Here is a 24229-nt window from a genome sequence, read left to right as displayed (position 1 = left end):
TCAATAAAATGTTTCATTTACTTTTTCCTTATCAGAACATGATACGAAATATGCCCTTAAACGATCCCCGTTATTTTTGCTACACCTTGTATGGTACTTTAATGTCCATGGCAAATTTAATTTCATTTCAGTTTGTCATTTTAAAATGAGAGCATAATTACTTTATTTGTATTGGAGGAAACGGGTAAAAAGGAGGAAACCGGTAAATTTTCCAAAACGTTATTTATTATATGTATCGTTATTTTTAAACCGGTTTTAGGAGAACATTTCCATAAAGTTCTTATCAGATTAACTGGTTTAGAAAAATAAAAACCGGTTTCTTCCTATGTCGGTGTCTTTGTTTACGCGGCACACTACCAGGCCAGCCTGCCGTCTCGTCGCTCGTCGAATAAACCGGTTTATTTAGGTTAAAATAAAGTTCTTAAAACGTTCGCGTTATTATGAAATTTTGGAGTAGAACCGAAATAAACCAGTATTCACTGCTATTTTGAAAACCGGTTCCGAGTATTGGCGGAGAGTTTTAAAACTCGGAAATATTTAAAAAATAAGTAATTACTTACTAAAACCTACAAAGTTATCTCAAAAGAACTGCCGCTGACAACTAGATGGAAATTATCAGCTTTAATATAACTTGATATAACAAAGACGTAGCGGTTCTTTGCACGAAATTAGTGGTAACATGCCATTCCTAACTTCAACTTTATTTAATGTCTAATAAAGTCCAAAATAGAATAGAGGTTTGTCACTTTAATAGCCTTTGCTAAAGTAAACCGACACGATATGTCGAGCTCACACATTAGCTTGTAAAATACTAATTTTCGACCTAACAAGCGTACTTTTGAGCATATATCCAGTGTTTTATGTGTAAACACGGCTTATTACTTTGCTTATCTCTGCTTTGAGAGTTGTATTAGGGAAATTTGCGTCGTGAAAATGGTTGTACTGTGGAGTGTGATAGCTTGCCCGTAGCTGGACATGACTAGATATTGAAACAGTGAAAACTACACAGCGCACTTTTTTTTTATACTACGTCGGTGGCAAACATGCATACGGCCTGCCTGATGGTAAGCAGTCTCCGTAGCCTATGTACACCTGCAACTCCAGAGGAGTTACATGCGTGTTGCCGACCCTAACCCCACCCCCCTCGTTGAGCTCTGGCAACCTTACTCACCGGCAGGAACACAACACCATGAGTAGGGTCAAGTGTTATTTGGCTGCGGTTTTCTGTAAGGTGGAGGTACTTCCCCAGTTGGGCTCTGCTCTAGATCTGGAATGACATCTGCTGTGCTGTGCCCTACCACACAAGGCGAGATGACATTCACATTGCCCATACCTCTCTTTTGGACGTAGTTTACGGACATACCCGGATCCAAGGTCCGGGTAGCACTATTTGCTATTGAATCAATGCGCTACGAAGAAGCTTGGAGGGATAAGTAGAATAATGTTAATATCATTATTCTATTTTTACGGTTTATATTCACGTGTTTTTAGTCACTCGCACGACATGTTTCGGCGAGCCTAGTCTCCTTTCTCAAGCGCTAACAGTGCGAGCAGTATTCACGACGGCCGAAACGTCTCGCGCGAGTGACTAGAAACACACGAGTTAATAGGAGATTGTTAACCAAGGGGTGAAAGCCACCCATTTCCGTCGAGGTAGGTTATTTCGCTCGAACGCAGTGCGAGCGCCAATAGTCCGAGACTGAAATGGTGCTTTTCACTCGAGTTAAACTAAAGTGTTTAACTTTTTTTATTTCTTTTTTTTTTATACCACGACGGTGGCAAGCAAGCATACGGCCCGCCTGATGGTAAGCAGTCACCGTAGCCTATGGACGCCTGCAACTCCAGAGGTGTTACATGCGCGTTGCAGACCCTTTAAAAATCTGTACACTGCTTTTTTGAAGAACCTCATACTGTAGACCCTCGGGAAAACCTCGGCAGGTAGCTCATTCCACAACCGGAGCGTGCGCGGGAGGAAGTTCCTCTTAAACCGCACAGTGCGTGACCATTTAGGTTCTAGGGTGTGAGGATGAACACCCTGCCGCCGAAAGAATTCGAAGAAAGTAAAATAGAAGTGCATTTAAAAAAACATGGATAATATACACTTCACTTGAGGGTACTTTAAATTAACAATTTTGCTTAAAACATCGTAATTTATGGAATGGGGAGTTATTTTATCAGAATGGAAATTGCACAACAAATCCATTTAAAACCAAAATATTGATTTCTTATCGAAAAAAAGTACTTAAAAAGTATAGTGCTCTAAAGCAGAAATGTATCATTTTCTGCACACTTTTTAGAACAACAACGACCCACTTTCAGAGTATGAGAAATGAAAAAACCTTTTAATGCTTAGATATACCCGCTTTTTAATGACCAATCACAACTTTTTTTAATAGCAGAAAATTAAGTATAAGAGGTTTCCATCTTATCAAAGTACGAGTACGAGCAATAAGCTGTCCGTTTGTCATCGTCGAATTCATATTAAGCGATGACACTTGACGTACAGTCAGCATCAAAAGTAGCTGATGAAACAACGCGCCAAAAGTATCTGATATTCCGGATAACTTTTCCAAATATAGATAAATTTCTAAAATTCGTGCTCAAAAGTATATATTTTACAGTCTTAGTTGTTCTATATTAAAGACATCACTTTTTGTTAAGTTGTTACAGAATGGTAGATACTTCTGAAACGTTATTTGATCCGCTACTTTTGATGCTGACTGTACACCTACTTCCCTTCGTTAAAAGTAGAGTGTACATTTCCATGTATCCAGTGGTTATACATTTTAACGATATCATTAATTGTATTTAACATAAACACCCCGGATTTTTGGGTGCGGGAATGGTTTACACTATCCAAAAAATGGCTAAAAAAGTAGCAGTGGCTCCGGGAGCGCCGACAGAAGTGAAAACTTGAACAATTACGTGTGTATTTTTTGAATCGTTAGGAAATATGCCAACCTGCATGTGTATCTATGTACGTACATACACACTATATGTGTACTTAAATATAGAGGTGTCGTAAGTTCAATGGTTTTTACCCATCTCAAAAAATTCCCAATGCGCCTAAAGAAGTTTTCATTTCAAGAGGTGTCTGTTAAGGTAACAGTGTCACGAATTCGATGGTTTTATCCTATCTAAAAAAATGCCCAGCGCGCCTAAAGAAGTTTTCACTTCAAGTTGTAACCTCCCCTTCCTACTCCCCACTCTACCCCACCTTTAAAATTGATACCACCCTTAAATTCTACCCTCATAATTTTACCCCAACAATAATTTGGCCAAGTGATCGTCTAGTTAAAGGTTAGGACCCCTCGAAGTGAACCGCGGAACCCTAGATTCTTTAATGAGTAACAACTAAATCTTGGACTTTGATTTTACCTAATTGTTTATTACCTAGATGTTAAAGATCTGATATTTACTGTACTATAATAATATACCTATTATGTTGATGAGAAATTATTTAAAGGAAATTATGTTAAGATTCCACCTCCTGCGAAACACCGTAAAACCAAGATACTCAGAACCATTTCTATATTAAACATGACACCTTATGAGTAAAAAGGAAATATAGGTATAATAAACTAAAAGTTTATAGCAATGTCCCGGTTAAGGGTATAGGCTCCGCCCAAATGCGCGAGTCGTTGGCGTCGGGTGTAGCCTTAAGTTACAGAAACGTCAATGTGATTTTAATGTAATATAAAATATAATTTTATAATTCATTAGAAAAGTATTGCAGAATGTAAGATAAAATAAATATAAAAATAGTATTGCAGCGTATATGATGATATAAATATAAAAATATTTTTGGTATAATCCTGCTACTCCTATTAAGTCTTCGGGGTAACATTGAAGCAGCACTCCTGGGTTAAGCCCATGTACACAGTTATATTAAGATTAAATATTAATACCTATCGATCCTATCATCTTCTAAACGAGGTATGAATAGATCACACGTGCTGCCTCTAATGCTAGATGCAGGTCTGAAGACTCTTACTCCGATTAGCAATATCAATCGGGCCACCTACTCCTACCTTATTAGCCAGACGGACTATGACCAACGCTTCGAAACCTATGCAAACCTAGGGCTGACGAAAAGAAGCGATAAGTATTCGACAGGCACCATTTACTTATCTTTTTCATATCCAAAACCTAAGGCTACTAAGCCATTACCCAGTCCCCATAGCTAAAAGTAGGCTGAATTCCCAGGCCTTTTAAAAGTATAAACGAAGTACAAGTATTATTGTACTTTATGATATCGAAATATCAAGATGAGCATTATTCCACTCAAAGATTCCAATGGACTGCGCTCGCCTGCCAAAGGGTCTCTAAAACAAACCATTACTCAATTCCAGAATAGTCTGTGTTCCTAAGCCCAGCTTGATATTTGAGAATTGATTTTGTAAATACCTTAGAACCTGATCGCAATACTCTGTACTTCGTCTCCACACCAAAAACCCAGAAATGAAATAAATTGATATAAGATGTTATAGGTAACCTTCAATTTTCCACTCAGGATAAGTACAGTTAGGTAATTGGACTCCATTACCAATATTTCACTCAATATTAGCATTAGTACAAGATATAAAACCATAGCTTCACGTCATTATAACCTTTAAAAGAGAAATATACACCAACCAATCAACTTTATAGACCAAACCTAAGAGAGACCCTATAACAGTGTGTGTGACTCTACTCTATTCCTACCCTTAATCCCTAATCTAGTATGTCCAGAACACAGATCGTACTTACCATTGATCTAGTGGTTTGGAACATACACAAGTGTATCCCTAAATCTAAGCTGTAAGCATTCGGCCGACAAAACCGAGGTATAGCAAACCCTAGTGTCTGTGTGATTGGCCCCCTCCTCATCGCCACGTGGGCACGGTGGATGAGAATAGACCGCCCTAGCATGTATATAAAAACATCGGCATCCTAGCCCACACCCGCACTAGCCACATGGGAAACGCTGCCATGACTAAGACTTGTTTGTGTTTGGTATCAATCACGACAGAAGTTTTCCCTGCAACCAGCACAAGCACGAACCAGAGTACCGAAATATATAAATATATTTAATACGGGACCTAGCCTCAATTACTGCAGACTTCAGTGAGTAGGGATTACTCCCAATGGCACGCACGTGATGCCCTCACATTCATCTAACAGCTGGACTTTGAGACTAGGGAGAGTTTGTTCGCCTCTTATGTTGGTAAAGAAGAGACGCCAAGTCCTCTCAACTTGGAGCAAAAGACTTCTAAACGGCTTCAGTTTGGCACCGTTAGGGAGAAACCGCTTAGATGGACACAACTGTTAGTCCAAACAGTGATCTGGCTTTATAAAATATCATACTAACACTATAGAAAGATAGTAAATAACGAAGTTAGATTTTGCTAACAAAAAATCACAATATAGTAACACAAATAGGGAAGTAAAGTATCTCCACCATAGCCCAAGTTTAGCATTACGATGAAATCGCAAAACCAAACACAGACACAATCCTACAAGTTTAAATTTACCAGGATAATTCCCAGCAAACACAAACAAATAGAAAGAATAGTAGAGAAACTTCACTTACCCAAAGCCAGAGATACTGCTAGTCCGATGGTCAAAGAATGAATGCATCCCGACTGCTCTCACCGGCCCTTTTATATGCCTTTACTAGCGACACAATGGGGACATAACGGGGACACACTGGATACCTAGTAGCTACTGGATACACAATGGATACATAGTAGCTACTGGGGACATATTAGATACATAGTAGGGACTTAGACTTAAATAAGACAATTGTCAATCTAAAAGTACCAGGGTACCAGAATTCAGAAGGAGATTGCTCTCCTCATGGCACGTAGGGACATACGACTTATGACGAAAGGTCATAAGTTTCATCTTGTTTACCAAACCATACGCCCTATACAATAACATTCACATTAACACCGATTGTCAACTGTGTCCCTATCGCACACAAGGCTCAAAGAAAGACGGAGATATTTTCAATGACGTTTACTCACACAATGTCATTTGCGCACACAGTGACAGCAGTCGCTTAGTAGTCAGTTTAAGTAGACCAAAACAATGATAAAAGGGTACGTTCCAAAACCTGTCAAGCATGAATATGCAAGCATTATTATTTACTTTCAGACATTATAGTTTTGTTTCCTGAAAGTAACATTTGTATTGTAATACTTCACGTTTATTATCAAATAGGTAAGTCAATGTTTTTATTACACCAATAATTGCATGTACGACTACAAATATTCTTTTAAAAGAAACTAATAGATTTAGGAATAGATTTTGGCTTCGCAAATCTTACCAGTTGTTCAGCACAACAGAATGAACTGTCAATGTCAATGTCAGTGATATTATTCCACATTTTAGGTTAACTTCGATTAATCATTACTATTTCGCGCATTATTTTAAAACAAAATAATGAATATTTACTGTGTGTTACGTATTTAAACGAAATCACGAGTGGTGAAATATGGAAACGTGTCCATCAAGTTGTAATTGTTAGAATAAAGGGTGAAATCATGAACGAAAAATGCAAACGAAGAGGACTGTAGTATTTGTAAGGTATTTCGTTATTTTTCTATGTGTTTTGATACAAAACTGAGGCTAATATTACGCAATAGGCATATGGCTAGTCACAGCCGCCCCCAAATTTAAGGTTTTTATGAATTACCACAGGAATTTATAAAAAACTTCAATTTCCTCTAGATTTAGTCGGAAAATTTTCCCCTTTTTTTTTTAAACGTGTAGTGTGTATTCCAATACTAAGTGACTGTTAACGACTCAGCTTTGAAATCAGTTCATCAGAACTCCGTCAATGAACCAAGACTACTTTTTCCCCAGAAACCTCGCTCTGCCAGAGATACCAGATTGTGAGTCCGATAGGTCCTATTAACCCGTCCTTGCCAGCTCACCCCGGTCTCGGCGAGTATTCCTTCCCTCTGCGGACCGTACACTTCCGTAGAAGAGCATCTAATGAGACAGCAAAAACTTCCCATGCAAAACGAAGAATCCTTTAATTTTTATAAGTACGAAGCTTTCAAGTTCCATTGCCAAAATTCGAACCAAATTTCACTGCCTTATCACTCTCAGCCACGTTTTCTTGGCGAGTGTCTCATACTTAAATAAGATATACCGACCTTTAAGTTTGTTTGGGTGTGGTTTTTTTTTTTTTTTTTTTTTAAACAAACTTAAATTTGACACTAGTAAGTACCTCAATATGATACAGCAAAGATATTTTTGTCTAAACCAAAGAATTACTAAACCAAGTTAAATAAGGTAAAATTATTTGCTGATTACTACACCTTATCCCAATAAAAACAATATTATAATTATGTTTAATTAATTCTTGAAAAGAGCCTCGTCCCTTCTAGACGCTCACGGCCCATAAAACATGTCGAATGTCGGATATATCCCATCCAAGATGAGTGTGTGGGTTTCGTAAGTGTATTCATACCTTGTAGAGTACTAACTAGAAAAATCTACCCTTTTAAATGGGTCTAATCCAATGGATTTTAACCTACTGATAAGACTTTTCCAGTTAGTTGAGTTTCCCCCTTCCCCCCCTTTCTGTTCCCCTGCAAACACCGACAAATCTAGTTTGATTACACTCCAGCCTTTGTCTATCTGTATCAATCCATTTTTTTCAATATAGGTACATCCGTCTACTTTACGTCCATCATCTGATATTCATACATCTTATTCATAAAACCTCACATATTCATAACTATAAGCACTCATCGTTCATATACATTCCTCCTCAGTTACGCATTCACACGATTTTTACAAACAGCCAAGACTCTTGAGATGCAATCAAAAAGTAAAAAAAATAGAAATACAAAATTTATTATTGTACTGTCACTTGTAATAAAAAAAAATGTAAGAAAAAAAACATTCTGTCCTAGCCCCATACTAGCCCAATACCGGTTTAATTTATTTAATAATTACTACCTGAATATATTTTTTATTAAGTATTTAATTCAATTGACACACGAAGTTTTTTTTTTTTCAAATATATTTTTTTTTATATTGTTATATTTTATGACAACGCTCAGCGACTAATTCGCCTGCCTTTTGTTCACTAGTGCCGTTCAAAAATGCAATGTCGTCCACCCATTATACAATAGACCATCGCGTCATGGACGTGTATCGTCAGCTGCAAAAAGTATCCCATCCTGTATTAAAGTTCATATGCAAGAATCTTAAGCGAATATGGATAAAGATTGGGCATGAGGATCTACACAAGTGCCTATCACTAAAAAGGCATGGTGCAGAATGAAGGGCTGGGTGTACAAAAAAAAAATGACCTCAGACGGCCGCGACCCTGAGTCACGAGGAGCCGAGGAAGAACACAAACGAATAGTACCGCTGACTGTATATACAAATAACGAAGAATGAATCCCGAAACACGCCCAACCATTCCACTCTTTACCCCCGAGAATCGATATGTCCACACGTAATGTCTAACTATTGCTCTAACAAAAGCCTATAACCACGCACTATTATGCAACAATTATATATCAGCTAAATGTCATACAACTTTGTTCTCATTACCTTGATACTGGGAAAATTGTCACACTGGGCAAAAGCCACTATCTACAAAACTTGGGCTAAATTGGAATGCTATGGCAATAAAACCTAAAATTGACTCTAGAATCTAGATGTACCCTGCCTCTATATGGTTAAGCCATCTCCCAAGGCAAAACATTTCAAAATATGCTCAAGCATTCATTATAAAATAAAACCAAATCAGGACTTAGGGCTACAATCTGGGTGATAAAATGAAATATAGATATTTCTTCCCAGTAAAATTCCGAACTTTACTCAGATGGCACTAGAAATTATGATGATGATAAATAATAATTATTAATTGATCATATATGAATATTTAAATAATGAATTGAAATTAAAATGTTTTTCCGCACAATGCATTGACATAGGTCATTGATATGTCACATTTTCATTACACCAAATATATCTATGTAACTATTACACCCTAATATATAACCAAATTATAGCAAATATGTTTAACAAGGTTTGAAACAACAATGTACTTTACTCAACCTATCCGCTTAATTCGTTATTTCACAATAAAATGCAATATAAATTAAGAATGTTAAGAGCACTAAAGTTCCATGTATAAAATGTTTAATAGCAAAGAAAAATAATTTTATAACAATTTTTGCCTTTGACTAACACAAGTTGCTTGTGATTTCACACATTAATGTTCTTCATTTACCACGATGCTCAGTAGGCCTTAGGACAGTTGCAACAGGAAAGTCAGTGACTGTCGTTACTTGGTCTCACCAGCGGCACCAGCACTTGAAGTCTGGCTATGGTGTCTGTTCTTCTCCAAGTTGCCCGGCATTAACAAATAATCTAGTCCCGGTATCACAATATTCTCTTGAATTATAGTTCAGGTTTTCATTAATTCACTTCAATTATAACCACATTAACACTTTTCACACTATAAGACACTCCACTTTTCACTCAGATACACATAATTTCTCACTAAACCCCTTTTATAGAAAATGCCTGCATTTGATATTTAAAATCAACTTATAAAGATAAAGTTTTTCTTAAGAATATTAAACGAAGAAAAATAATAAGCCACGCAACTACAACAAACTTAAAAAAAACGAAGCCCTAATATGATCTAAAATATAGCAATGTAATCGCAAAGTTGGCTAATCATTTAATACTGATTCACAAAAACAAAACAAAAAAAAACTTATTCACTCAGTGGGATTTGAACTCGGGCAAAAAGCATTTAGCCTCCATACATTAGACAACCTACAGCACCATTACGCCACGGGAGAGTTACTGTGAGAGGTGAATTTAGCAATAGCTTTGTAGCGTAACTTTTCTCTGATTTCCTTTTATTATGAAGTGTTTCGCACACGTACTGGCAAGTCTTATCTTTAATTAAAGAGAAAAATATATATTTACTAGGTAATTACATACGCATATATCCAAATTACATACAATTCGAAGTTGACGTAAATATAAAATTCAAGAACACATGTTAATTAACAATCCGGAATATCTAAAGAATTTGAGTAAATTATTATTACATTTTATATAACGCGAACACAAGATTTAAAATTTGTTTCATATACCAACAGACTACAGATGTTCTTGTCAAAATATTCTGTACTCACGTTTCCAATGCATTTCCTTGCTAATATATCCACTTTTAACCACTGTCACAGCACTTATAATCAATCTCTGGGATAACATCTACATTTGTTTTTGTTCTAAACACTATCCAATTTATTTTAACACTTCCTAATGGCATATTTCTGTCTAAAACAAATTGTCCCGGTTACAAACACCATTTTTTTATTATAACTAAGATTGACCACACGTCATGAACTCAGTTTGCTAATACACATATTATCCTAAACTTCACAGCGATTTTTATTTCTCTCACATACGGATTTCCATTATTAAAACGACCTAGACTTATTTTTACGATAACTTGAAAACAAAAACAATTAGACAGTCTTTACTCCATCTTCACCGCTACAAACTGTCAAACAAACGTATCGGAAGCGTATATTATAGGCGGCAAACTCAAAATTGTATGCGCGAAAAGCGGAAAAACTTGTACCCGGTGCATCCTGCTGGATTGTATTTTATATTATTGATTTTTAAGAATTTATTCTTTTCATTTACTTATTCCTAGCAAAATATACAAATAATCTTGACCATAAATTAACATTATCAATAATCGATGTTGTTGTCACCTAGTGTCAAGTAGCGACACTATTACGGTGGTTATCTACGTATTCACTTCCGCACTCTAGTAATGTCACAGTTCGCCGTCAGATGACGCTGTAAAGATAAGCTGCCATTTTCCATTTCACGATCCGAAACACAACATATTGAAAAAAAATACATATCGAAACGAATGCCAAATTATAAAAATCGATATATAGTGATAGTCAAACTTAAAAGAGAAATATATAAAGATAATAAATAAAACTTCCTGACTAATTAAATTACTCTACTGTTTTTGACTTTTAGCGCCACCTACGAATTAACTCACTCATCGATCAATCATGGAACGTCTAAGTACTTCTACTCGACACTAGATGGAAGTAGTACTCTGAATCTATGCATTTTGAGATTATTCAATTCTCTGCCAAAAGATTATTTCGTATCGGACCTGTTAAAAACAAAATGCAATATTTTTATTAACTATTTTTAATACTAAATTAAATCGATCGTGTAAACCGCTTTTAATCATAAACAATATTTTCTAGATGTCGGCCATGTGCGACAAAATTAAAAATACGTCCTAGCATCCCTGACAACATACGAAACACTGCCTACATGATTTAATCGGATTGTAGCCGACTTAGTTAAAGTTCCCCATAGATGGCGTGTGTAACAAGAAATAAAAGAATACAATGAAATTTGGCCGTTTTAAGATTTGAATATGCATTTTATATTAATATGATAGTAAGGATGCATTTATCCAATAAGTAAATTAAAGTAATTGATGCAATCACGCCATACCATAAACTATTCTAGACTTACAACGATATTTTAATCATGGCAGCCCTAAGCTCTGACACTTTTCTAACTTCCGTTCATTTAAGTTTTTTTATTAGTATTTTCTATTAACATCATTCATTTTCATTGCCTAAATCTTGTTATTAAATCTCAAAATTAATAATTAAGGTCATAAATACCCAAGTTACCTCAACTATCAGTGTCACAGTGAATTAACACCTTAATAAGCAAACAAGTGACAACCATCCAAACGCCATATTGTAATTCATCAAGTTGTATAAATTTTTTTTGACAAATAATTACCATGACGGAACTTTAAACTGAGCTGGAAAAGATCGTCCTCGAGTGCGCTTTTATGATTCTCTAAATATCCCTACTCATTGCCTATCGCAAGAACTGCACAAGACAAACGAAATAGATTTTCGGATTCAAACACGATCATGGTCTTCACTTTCATCAAAAATGTGTAAATCTTCAATGAACCTAATGCCCTACGATGACTTATGACCTAAAGTTTGAACTGTATAGAAACAAGGATGTTTAATTAATGTGCCTAGTTCCTGTTCGAATCGATATACCGATCGAAATGAGCTCAAATATGAAATCTGTTACTCCTAGCGAGGTAAGTTTCTATTTTTTTTTCTGTCATTTAGAAAAATCACTGCTATTGAAGCCCTATAGTCAAACATACTCACATAGTTAAAGCCTGATAGAAAATAATTACCACCCACAAATTGACCTATCTATCAATAAAACTGCTTTTCCAATAAATACGAGACAATACGAGTACTGTCTGTTTCACACTTTGTTCCCAATTTGGTATTATTCTACTTATAGTGGCCTAGAGTATTGTATTGCCTTATTTTTATTGTCTTGTTCACCAATACAAACACATTTCTCTTCGAATAAACCTGAAAGCAATCAAAGTACTGACGGGATGATATTCCTAATTTTGTTTTATGCTGCCTATCTAATGTTATTTTGATTCTTTACTACGCGTTTTCTATTGCAATAAGACTTACAAACTATACGTGTCTTTTCAGCAAACTGACAACTCTATTGCAATAGTCCCTGTTGCCTGACACACATGAACTGTTAACAATGAAAATGTACTGAAATTGTGCTGGAGAACCCCGCTTGCTGGATTTGATGAATCTTTACACAACCTTAAAGAGTAAGTATGACATTTTTAATACTACTACTAGACTACTACTAAACAAATTCCCTTAGGCCTTACTTGACTGTATTTGGAATTTGAAAAATGTTATTGTTCTATAAGGTGATATGGGTGTCTTTTTTTTTTGAAATCTGAGTTTTTTTTTTTTTTTTATTTGGAAGTGCAATATGTTATGAAAATTAAAAATTATGTCATGACTTCAGCTAAAATATGAATAGGATTTCTTGCGTTACTGAAAATTTGTTAGTGAATTTGTAGTTTTCTTTCTAAAAGGATCCCGGCAGTTGTCCGGTAACTCAAAAAGTGAACCTAAACTCGAACCTGTCATAAATATTCCTCTTCTTGCAATTAACCTTACAATATATGTTTAATTTTTCAGCAAACAGAGACAAGACTAATGGCTGCCTATATATACCCATACCTAGTGTTTGGTGATGTTTAAGCCGAGCGGAGCAAATTGCCGTTTGCTGTTTTCATGGACTTTTCTGAGTCTCGATAATCTCCAAGTAAGTACAACAACTCTGTCACTCAAAGCAAATGTTTTATACTTAATCCTGTTTAGAAATATAAATTTTAAGAAAACTTTCTCACTTTCAAAATTTTTAGTAGTAATTTTTTTATTTTTTATTATTTTAAATATTGAGACCTTTTTAGTTTAAAATAAACACTTCTAATAATACTTATATTATCTATCCTCAAGTTTATATAATTTCAGACTAACTTTTGTATAAATCCTATCACAGTGTTTTTTGAACATAGATCACATGCAGTACATCGAGTTGGTCATTTTTATGTTTGCTATCTACTCATTTATTTTTATTGGTCTCAAATATTCTACTTAATGCAATGAAATCTACAATATACATATGTTTAAATTTTCAGCAAACAGAATGGTTTCCTGACACCTAGCCGTGAGGTCCCCTAGCAGTCAGTTAGACTTAAGCCAAGCGAAGGAAATCTCTATGGTTATTTTCATGATTCCTGTTTCTCCATGTCTAAGCCACAATTTTCAAGTAAGTATAGTAACCAATGCCACCTTGAAAAGCTATCTTTAGACTTAACCCTACTTAGTAAAATAAGCAACTTAATTTCCTTCATTTGTCATAAAGAAATCTGAACTGTTTGATCTACCTTTTTCTGAACTGTGTATCTGAAGTATCTTATAATAGAAAATAAAACCTATTAAAGAGATTTAAAAATAAGTTTTCTTAAATATACCCTACTTAAGCTAAACATTTTCAATTTTAGTGTTCCGTAGAACTGACACTGCCCCGCAGTCATTACATCTACCCTCAATGTACACTTACTGAATGCTTCTATTGATGAAAGGTAATTTATCTTATTATAATATATTGTACAAAATGTATTGTTATGTATGAAACTCATGCCTTTTGACTGATATTTTAAATACCTAAACGGCGCGTTCTCAATGAATGAGCGAAGAAATGTAGAATGTGCTTAGCCTTACATAACCTATTCTAATTCTATTGACTAATTCGACTTAACCTAGCTTATTTGTGACCAAGGTTAAGGAAGTATGTCCTGCAAGGCAAAGATTTTCAAACTTTTTAGATTTTGAAAAGGAATTTATGTACTGCCTACTTCATTTTATGAAACCTAATATTTCCGTAGGATGTGTTTATATATCCTTTTATTATGCATTGAAAATCATAACGCGCCCCCGCGAATGGATGACTTAAGAAAGATGTTGATATATTGCCCAACTAAAACTGACTAAGAAAATCAAAAGCTACCTATTCCACTTTAATTTTAACAGAATTTTTTCTAATGCTTGCCTATTTATTTCAGATTACGAAGGACCGCACTACTCCAGACTCCTGTTCAATAATTTTATTTCATCACTTTTGCTGTAACAATGGCTGCTGTCTACTGCCACTTCAAAGTTCCTGTTCCACGGCTCTATTTCTAGAAACCTGCACCCACATCAGCAGTGGTCTACATTGAATACTACTTATAGGGAAAATGACACTCAAGATCTTCTTTTATGTTAGGTACTTACTATGCTAGCTTAACCAATCATGTACTATTCGACCGTAGTCAGAATACGATGGAAAAGTACCGTCAACAGATCAGTACTGTAATCCTAAGTAGTATTAGTATCCTACAAAAAAGTATGCTTTTTTATGTGCGCCGTTAGTCAGGGCAACAACGCATTACATATCTCGGTCGATTTTCATGAAAAACAAAGCACTCGTAGAGGCCCTAGTAAATAATAGCAATGACTATAGACAGTAACTATGCACATATTTCAGTGCTATTCTTAATGAATATAGTGAGGGTTCTGAATAATACCTATATAGCTAAATTTCATACATATTTGTATGTTCTACTGATCCTCTAATAATGACTGTATGACGTACTATGACTGTTTGCTTTCCTAGACTAAATGTTCTAGCATATGTGGTAAATAACTCTGTTTGTCAGATGAACTCAAGCAGATCCTAGTTCATACATACATACATGATTATCCTACAGTAACGAATGTATGATGTTCACATAAAATAATCAAAACAAATATAGTCCTAACGTATGTGATTGTCACTTAGACCTACGCTTAGAACGACTAATTGTACCTAACAGAATTAACGGTTTGTTGCTACTATTCTATGAGTGACAGGGCTGAGCTTATCCGTCAGATAATGCATGAACTTTATTATCCGATCTGTAGCTTATAGGATGATATTTTATGAGTTTATAAACTCTCTAATAACAGTCGAACTCCTATATTATCACATGCGCGTAGCTATTTATATGATATAGAAAGCAAAAGTCAAAGAAATCGCCCAATGGTGAGTCGAGCGATCGCAAAACCAGAGGAGTTGTAACTGCGTTGCCGGCTTTTATAGAAAAGTAAGAAAGATGCGGAATACGCCCCCTGTTCCTTAATATTTTAAGAAAATTACGTGAAATGAACTATTTCACGCCCCCATAATTTTTCGAGTGAAGCACAACTTCTAACAGACCTGTGTCTTATCTAGGCTATACCTAACCGCATCCTAGGTAGACTTAGGTAATGTTATCTTATGTCTAGACTATTGGCACTATTAGCCTCCTAGCTTACTAGGTAGCGACCCTTCCTATGAAAGCTGCCTAACAAAAGCATCCACTTGCGCGTCTACTATGCATATGCGTTCCTAAATCATGGATGATATCTATTTATCTAAGTTCTAAGTATGTACTTATCCATAGAAATATACACTACGCCGCCTACTTAGTACCTATAGCACAAACTTTGCCTAATTTGAGACACGGTCGATATGTGAAAGACTGACTTGAAAATATTTATTTCATTATTGTTATTGGTCCCTACTATAAATATAATTTCTTCAAATCTATGACGCGAAAGAATCAAGTATGATTATTTTGGCTACATAGGCTTTAATTTTGCTATTATTATTTTTTAGGTATCAAGGCGCAAGAAGATGGAATTATAATTGATTATTTTGAGATGACACGTCTCAAATATGAAATGAATCCCCTAACAACGACGAGAAGAAAACGAGTAAAGAAGACTGATAAACTTTAAATAGAAAATAACTAATCCTTATATTTTTATTAAGTAGACAATAACTCTAAGGATTTTTTTTGTACATAATAACAGTTTGAAAAATAAACGTTTTTATTTTTCAAACTAACTAAACAAATAAACGATTTTATGACTTTTATTTAAAACACAATAAAAACAGAGTCCAAAATTCAGTGTACCCACTCCGCTCTCACGGCAACAAAATGTAGCCTGAAGGCTACTTTTACTTAGATATATCTTGAAAACCCGTAGTAATCCAGGTAAAATAAATCCTGCGTCACGGCTCACCAAAATGTAACCTCCCCTTCCTACTCCCCACTCTACCCCACCTTTAAAATTGATACCACCCTTAAATTCTACCCTCATAATTTTACCCCAACAATAATTTGGCCAAGTGATCGTCTAGTTAAAGGTTAGGACCCCTCGAAGTGAACCGCGGAACCCTAGATTCTTTAATGAGTAACAACTAAATCTTGGACTTTGATTTTACCTAATTGTTTATTACCTAGATGTTAAAGATCTGATATTTACTGTACTATAATAATATACCTATTATGTTGATGAGAAATTATTTAAAGGAAATTATGTTAAGATTCCACCTCCTGCGAAACACCGTAAAACCAAGATACTCAGAACCATTTCTATATTAAACATGACACCTTATGAGTAAAAAGGAAATATAGGTATAATAAACTAAAAGTTTATAGCAATGTCCCGGTTAAGGGTATAGGCTCCGCCCAAATGCGCGAGTCGTTGGCGTCGGGTGTAGCCTTAAGTTACAGAAACGTCAATGTGATTTTAATGTAATATAAAATATAATTTTATAATTCATTAGAAAAGTATTGCAGAATGTAAGATAAAATAAATATAAAAATAGTATTGCAGCGTATATGATGATATAAATATAAAAATATTTTTGGTATAATCCTGCTACTCCTATTAAGTCTTCGGGGTAACATTGAAGCAGCACTCCTGGGTTAAGCCCATGTACACAGTTATATTAAGATTAAATATTAATACCTATCGATCCTATCATCTTCTAAACGAGGTATGAATAGATCACACGTGCTGCCTCTAATGCTAGATGCAGGTCTGAAGACTCTTACTCCGATTAGCAATATCAATCGGGCCACCTACTCCTACCTTATTAGCCAGACGGACTATGACCAACGCTTCGAAACCTATGCAAACCTAGGGCTGACGAAAAGAAGCGATAAGTATTCGACAGGCACCATTTACTTATCTTTTTCATATCCAAAACCTAAGGCTACTAAGCCATTACCCAGTCCCCATAGCTAAAAGTAGGCTGAATTCCCAGGCCTTTTAAAAGTATAAACGAAGTACAAGTATTATTGTACTTTATGATATCGAAATATCAAGATGAGCATTATTCCACTCAAAGATTCCAATGGACTGCGCTCGCCTGCCAAAGGGTCTCTAAAACAAACCATTACTCAATTCCAGAATAGTCTGTGTTCCTAAGCCCAGCTTGATATTTGAGAATTGATTTTGTAAATACCTTAGAACCTGATCGCAATACTCTGTACTTCGTCTCCACACCAAAAACCCAGAAATGAAATAAATTGATATAAGATGTTATAGGTAACCTTCAATTTTCCACTCAGGATAAGTACAGTTAGGTAATTGGACTCCATTACCAATATTTCACTCAATATTAGCATTAGTACAAGATATAAAACCATAGCTTCACGTCATTATAACCTTTAAAAGAGAAATATACACCAACCAATCAACTTTATAGACCAAACCTAAGAGAGACCCTATAACAGTGTGTGTGACTCTACTCTATTCCTACCCTTAATCCCTAATCTAGTATGTCCAGAACACAGATCGTACTTACCATTGATCTAGTGGTTTGGAACATACACAAGTGTATCCCTAAATCTAAGCTGTAAGCATTCGGCCGACAAAACCGAGGTATAGCAAACCCTAGTGTCTGTGTGATTGGCCCCCTCCTCATCGCCACGTGGGCACGGTGGATGAGAATAGACCGCCCTAGCATGTATATAAAAACATCGGCATCCTAGCCCACACCCGCACTAGCCACATGGGAAACGCTGCCATGACTAAGACTTGTTTGTGTTTGGTATCAATCACGACAGAAGTTTTCCCTGCAACCAGCACAAGCACGAACCAGAGTACCGAAATATATAAATATATTTAATACGGGACCTAGCCTCAATTACTGCAGACTTCAGTGAGTAGGGATTACTCCCAATGGCACGCACGTGATGCCCTCACATTCATCTAACAGCTGGACTTTGAGACTAGGGAGAGTTTGTTCGCCTCTTATGTTGGTAAAGAAGAGACGCCAAGTCCTCTCAACTTGGAGCAAAAGACTTCTAAACGGCTTCAGTTTGGCACCGTTAGGGAGAAACCGCTTAGATGGACACAACTGTTAGTCCAAACAGTGATCTGGCTTTATAAAATATCATACTAACACTATAGAAAGATAGTAAATAACGAAGTTAGATTTTGCTAACAAAAAATCACAATATAGTAACACAAATAGGGAAGTAAAGTATCTCCACCATAGCCCAAGTTTAGCATTACGATGAAATCGCAAAACCAAACACAGACACAATCCTACAAGTTTAAATTTACCAGGATAATTCCCAGCAAACACAAACAAATAGAAAGAATAGTAGAGAAACTTCACTTACCCAAAGCCAGAGATACTGCTAGTCCGATGGTCAAAGAATGAATGCATCCCGACTGCTCTCACCGGCCCTTTTATATGCCTTTACTAGCGACACAATGGGGACATAACGGGGACACACTGGATACCTAGTAGCTACTGGATACACAATGGATACATAGTAGCTACTGGGGACATATTAGATACATAGTAGGGACTTAGACTTAAATAAGACAATTGTCAATCTAAAAGTACCAGGGTACCAGAATTCAGAAGGAGATTGCTCTCCTCATGGCACGTAGGGACATACGACTTATGACGAAAGGTCATAAGTTTCATCTTGTTTACCAAACCATACGCCCTATACAATAACATTCACATTAACACCGATTGTCAACTGTGTCCCTATCGCACACAAGGCTCAAAGAAAGACGGAGATATTTTCAATGACGTTTACTCACACAATGTCATTTGCGCACACAGTGACAGCAGTCGCTTAGTAGTCAGTTTAAGTAGACCAAAACAATGATAAAAGGGTACGTTCCAAAACCTGTCAAGCATGAATATGCAAGCATTATTATTTACTTTCAGACATTATAGTTTTGTTTCCTGAAAGTAACATTTGTATTGTAATACTTCACGTTTATTATCAAATAGGTAAGTCAATGTTTTTATTACACCAATAATTGCATGTACGACTACAAATATTCTTTTAAAAGAAACTAATAGATTTAGGAATAGATTTTGGCTTCGCAAATCTTACCAGTTGTTCAGCACAACAGAATGAACTGTCAATGTCAATGTCAGTGATATTATTCCACATTTTAGGTTAACTTCGATTAATCATTACTATTTCGCGCATTATTTTAAAACAAAATAATGAATATTTACTGTGTGTTACGTATTTAAACGAAATCACGAGTGGTGAAATATGGAAACGTGTCCATCAAGTTGTAATTGTTAGAATAAAGGGTGAAATCATGAACGAAAAATGCAAACGAAGAGGACTGTAGTATTTGTAAGGTATTTCGTTATTTTTCTATGTGTTTTGATACAAAACTGAGGCTAATATTACGCAATAGGCATATGGCTAGTCACAAAGTGACGTCTGTCAGTTGCGGTAAAGGTAACAGTTTTGCGAGTTTAGTGGTTTTTTCCCATCTCGAAAAATTCCCAACGTGACTAAAGATGTTTTCACTTCAACAGTAAAAGAAGAAACTATTTGAACGTTTCTAAGCCCGTTTAGAGCTACCTATTTTTTTATTTTACAATGAACAAAGTTATAAACACACGAAATCATTTCCGCACCCAAAAATCCGGGGTATGGTAATTAATTAGGTAGATGGTAATGTAAATTACATGTGATCTCGCGTGTTGAATTCCATTTAGGTCGTAATTCAATTTTTTCTACTCCTAACAACGATTAAAATTCACCGTGTATATTCCGTCGCTGAGAAAAATGACAAAAATACTGGCTGTAAGAAAGCTTGAATTTGTGATCATTACGGACAAAATTTAACCCCTCTAAAAATAACTTGCTCGCCGGATTTATTATATTGGCATTGGGTTTGAAAATTCTAAGTAGCCGCAACAGACTAAGCTGTATAAACCTCTTTGCCAAGTCTTACAACGCCACTAGGTTTGTATTCAATTAAGAAGTTTCAGAACACCCTAATTCCTCCATTTAAATTTCGAACGCTACAAAATTCCTTAAGTTGTCCTCACCACACAATTTAACATCATTCAAGATTCATCATTTAAGGAACAGATCTTATCATACGGAAATAAAGTTCAAATTTGTAAAGGAGTTATGATTTACAGAGATTTTGTGTCATATTCTGAACCAGAGAATACTTAAAGAGGCCTCTTCCGTTTTAATAATTTGATTTACGGTTTTCATCTTATTTTACGGAAGATCCTCCGTAAGATACTGGGCCCCAAACGAAGACTGGATGGAAGCTGGACAGTCGTTAAGAACCGTGAGATTGAAGACCTAGAGGCTGAACCTAACATCATGGGAGAAAGTAAAGCCCACAGACTCCGTTGGTTGGGCCACCATGAGAGAATGGATGAAGATCGGAATGTAAAAAGAGCGTACCTGTGTCGCCTAGCAGGAGGACGTCCTAGCGGACGCCCCAGGTATCGCTGGAGCGACATGGTGGAGGTGGATCTGCGCACTTCGAGTCAACATTGGCGAGAAGTGGCACAGGATCGAGAAAAGTGGCGCTGTCTTGTGTCGGAAGCCAAGTGTCATTTTGGGTCGCTGAGCCAACGGAGTAAGTAAGTAAGTTTTTATCTTATATTGATACTTCCTTGACCTGAGTGCCAACCAGCGTTTGCGGCCCAGCCCGCGTAGTGACAGTAGCATTTCGTAGCACTGACGAAATACAGTCAGGAAGTATTTTCATTGTAATAACATGTTATGAATTTGATCGGGTTTGTTATGGATATGAACTGTCAGAGCCAAAAGAGACGTTTTAGGTTAAAAAAATGGCGCAAGCAGGGATGGGGCTGTGGTGAAATGTTGTGAGATTAGTCTGGAGCCCTTTCCCCACTCCTACTCCAACATGACCTTTCAAAATTTGAATTTTTAGTACAAATGCCTTTGGAGTTATTTAACACATTCACTGCCAACGTTTTCGTAGCGCTCTGCTCGTAGCAATTTCGAACAGAGAACCCGACACTCAAGTTAAAAAAAAAAAAAACACAATTTTCATTGTTACTTTTGTTAAGAGTAGTTGTCTGGAGAGTTTTGTCACATTTGGCCATATTTTAGTCTGGGGAAGTACCTCCACCTTACAGAAAACCGCAGCCAAATAACACTAGACCCTACTCATAGTGTTGTGTTCCTGCCGGTGAGTAAGGTTGCCAGAGCTCAACGAGGGGGGGGGGGGGATATTAGGGTCAGCAACGCGCATATAACTCCTCTGGATTTGCAGGCGTACATAGGCTACGGAGACTGCTTACCATCAGGCGGGCCGTATGCTTGTTTGCCACCGACCGACGTAGTATAATAAAAAAGTCTAGAAACATTTGAATTTAATTTTATTTACTATTACTATTTTTAATTTAATTTAATTTAATTTAATCATTTATTTCGGATAACAAGACCCATACATTATTTATTACACAATATAATAATAAAAACAGAAACATTTAAAAATTAATAATAATAAAAATAAAAAAGTCATTGAGTAATACAATAAATTAAATTAACCTAAGTCTTATAACTAAAATAGCCCAACAACACCTCTATTGCTCAATTTGTTCATGTGCATAGCGTTCCACTTTGCAACTATTGGACAATCTAAACTGTCAATAACAGTGTTCAGAAGGCTGTTGGGGCTGACTCTAACACGGATTTTTGCCTCAAACGTAAAATTTGGTCATATTTGGCTCTAAACTAATGTTACGGTTGCCACTCACGTGTTTTTAGTCACCCGCGCGACATGTTTCGGGGAGCCTAGATTTTCTTTCTCAAGCACTAGCAACATGTTAGTGTAACATGGCGCGCGAGTAACTAAAACACGTGAGTATCAACCGTAAAATTAGTTTAATATTTGTATGTCTCACGATAGTTTAAATTCGATATTCGGCTTGCTTGACCCTCGCCCCCTGAACACCTGTCGCAATTATTCAACTTAAGACATTTCGGACACTCTTATCGATGCACGTGAGATGCCTGATGATATGGCTCAAAGTCGTGTCAAAATAACATGAAGACCATATGAAATTGTTACGGCAGAATCAGCCTCAAAAACGATATTAGGTCGAATACTTATGTTTAAGCGAATTAATTTAGAGTATTCCAGTAGCTCTTAGTACCTATACTTTTTCTAAGACGATAATTGCCTTTATACCATTTTTATTTATAAACTTTATTGCACAATACATGAAAAGTACAAATGACGGATTTAACGCCAGTAGGCATTCTTTACCAATTAACCTAAGGCTAAACCGAATGAGTGAGTTGGTGCGGGGCATAATTATGTATGCACTGACATTTTAGCCTTAACATCAAAACTATCACTAACACAAAATGGTCCAAGTTGGTCGTAAATAAATGAATTTATTATTTATAATATACAGTTAGAGTGCCTGTTGTTTACCTCTTCTTTATGTGTTGTATTATTTGTACTGTTTCTGTATTGAGGTGTGCAATAAAGTATATTTGTATTGTATTGTATTGTTAGAGCCAAATTAAAATAATTTTAACACAAAACAATATATCGAGGGCTTCATGCTAAAGGGGCGTATAAGCAAGAACCCTACTTTTCAGGAGAGACAAAAAACTGAATAAAATTTGTTACAATGTACCGATTGTTCTACAATTTTGCATAGAGTATTTAAATTACTGTCTGTTTCATGTGTCATGCCTAGTTTCGTTCTACGTATTCTAAAAAGCAGTAATTATGTAGTTACGCCTCTTTACCACGACAGTAATTTCCGACATATAGGTTGAAATTTTTTGAAAAATACTTGAGATTTATGGTCGTATAATTCATTTTTTTTTTCTATTCGATAATTTAATTATGAAAGGTGGAAATACTGTTAATAATGCAAAATACTTTAAATTTACAGTAATTTAGTCATCATTGTGTAGTTTCTTCTATTTTTTCTGATTTTTATACGCCCGTCTGGGCTGACGAATCTATCGTGTAAGTATCCTTTATTTGTGGCCGTATAATAGGGCGCCAAATTATATTTTGACTAAATATTCATAAATTCATCTAGATTTTACCATTAAATGATTCCTGATGGTTTTGATAGTGTCACAACTGTCCACGAGATTAAGCAATGTCGACTCGAGCTGGTTACCGATTGGGTAAGTAACTATTTTGAATTGCCACTTTGAGCATATCAGTGTTTCAATAGCCTCCGTGGTCTAATGGTTAGAGCGGTTGTCTCTCGATTCGGAGGTTCCGGGTTCGAATCCCGGTGGGGACACTGTCAAGTAAAAGTCGCTTTGTGACTTTGTGAGACTATTCCCGGTTTGGCTAGGACATTGTAGGCTGAATCACCTGATTGTACGAAAAGTAAGATGATTCTGTGCTTCGGAAGGCACGGTGTAAAGTCGTTGGTTCCGGCTGCTATCTATCCGGTGGTGCTCGTCATGAGAGCCATGTCAGAGGCCTTTGGCGACTCAATAACTCTAACACCAGGGTTTTTAAGGTACATCAATCTTACAACCCACACGATAAGAAGAAGTGTTTCAAAAGACAATCACGCCGGTTATTCTGATTTTTGCCTATAATAGCAGTCGTTTAGCACTTCGCTGGGAGCTAGAGTTAAGACGTGTGGGCTTACTTAAGAAAACTGA

At 36.1% G+C, this 24229-nt stretch overlaps 1 protein-coding gene and 1 long non-coding RNA gene across 7 annotated transcripts in view; one reads left to right on the top strand and one right to left on the bottom strand.

Moving 5' to 3' along the window:
• The window catches only part of LOC133528681 (sodium/calcium exchanger 3), a 263871-nt gene that overhangs the window by 103818 nt on the left and 135824 nt on the right, over positions 1-24229 (bottom strand). The gene's annotated exons all lie outside the window — the stretch shown is intronic.
• On the top strand, positions 11821-16376 carry LOC133528645 (uncharacterized). Its single transcript, XR_009801028.1, has 7 exons — positions 11821-12148; positions 12570-12700; positions 13083-13209; positions 13586-13716; positions 13952-14032; positions 14513-14715; positions 16129-16376. It is a non-coding gene; the product is annotated as an uncharacterized LOC133528645 (long non-coding RNA).

The sequence above is a fragment of the Cydia pomonella genome, chromosome 19, assembly GCF_033807575.1.
Source record: "Cydia pomonella isolate Wapato2018A chromosome 19, ilCydPomo1, whole genome shotgun sequence".
Lineage (NCBI taxonomy): Eukaryota > Metazoa > Arthropoda > Insecta > Lepidoptera > Tortricidae > Cydia > Cydia pomonella.
Note: the sequence above shows the minus strand (reverse complement) of the source record. Positions and strands in the feature narration are given on the sequence as shown.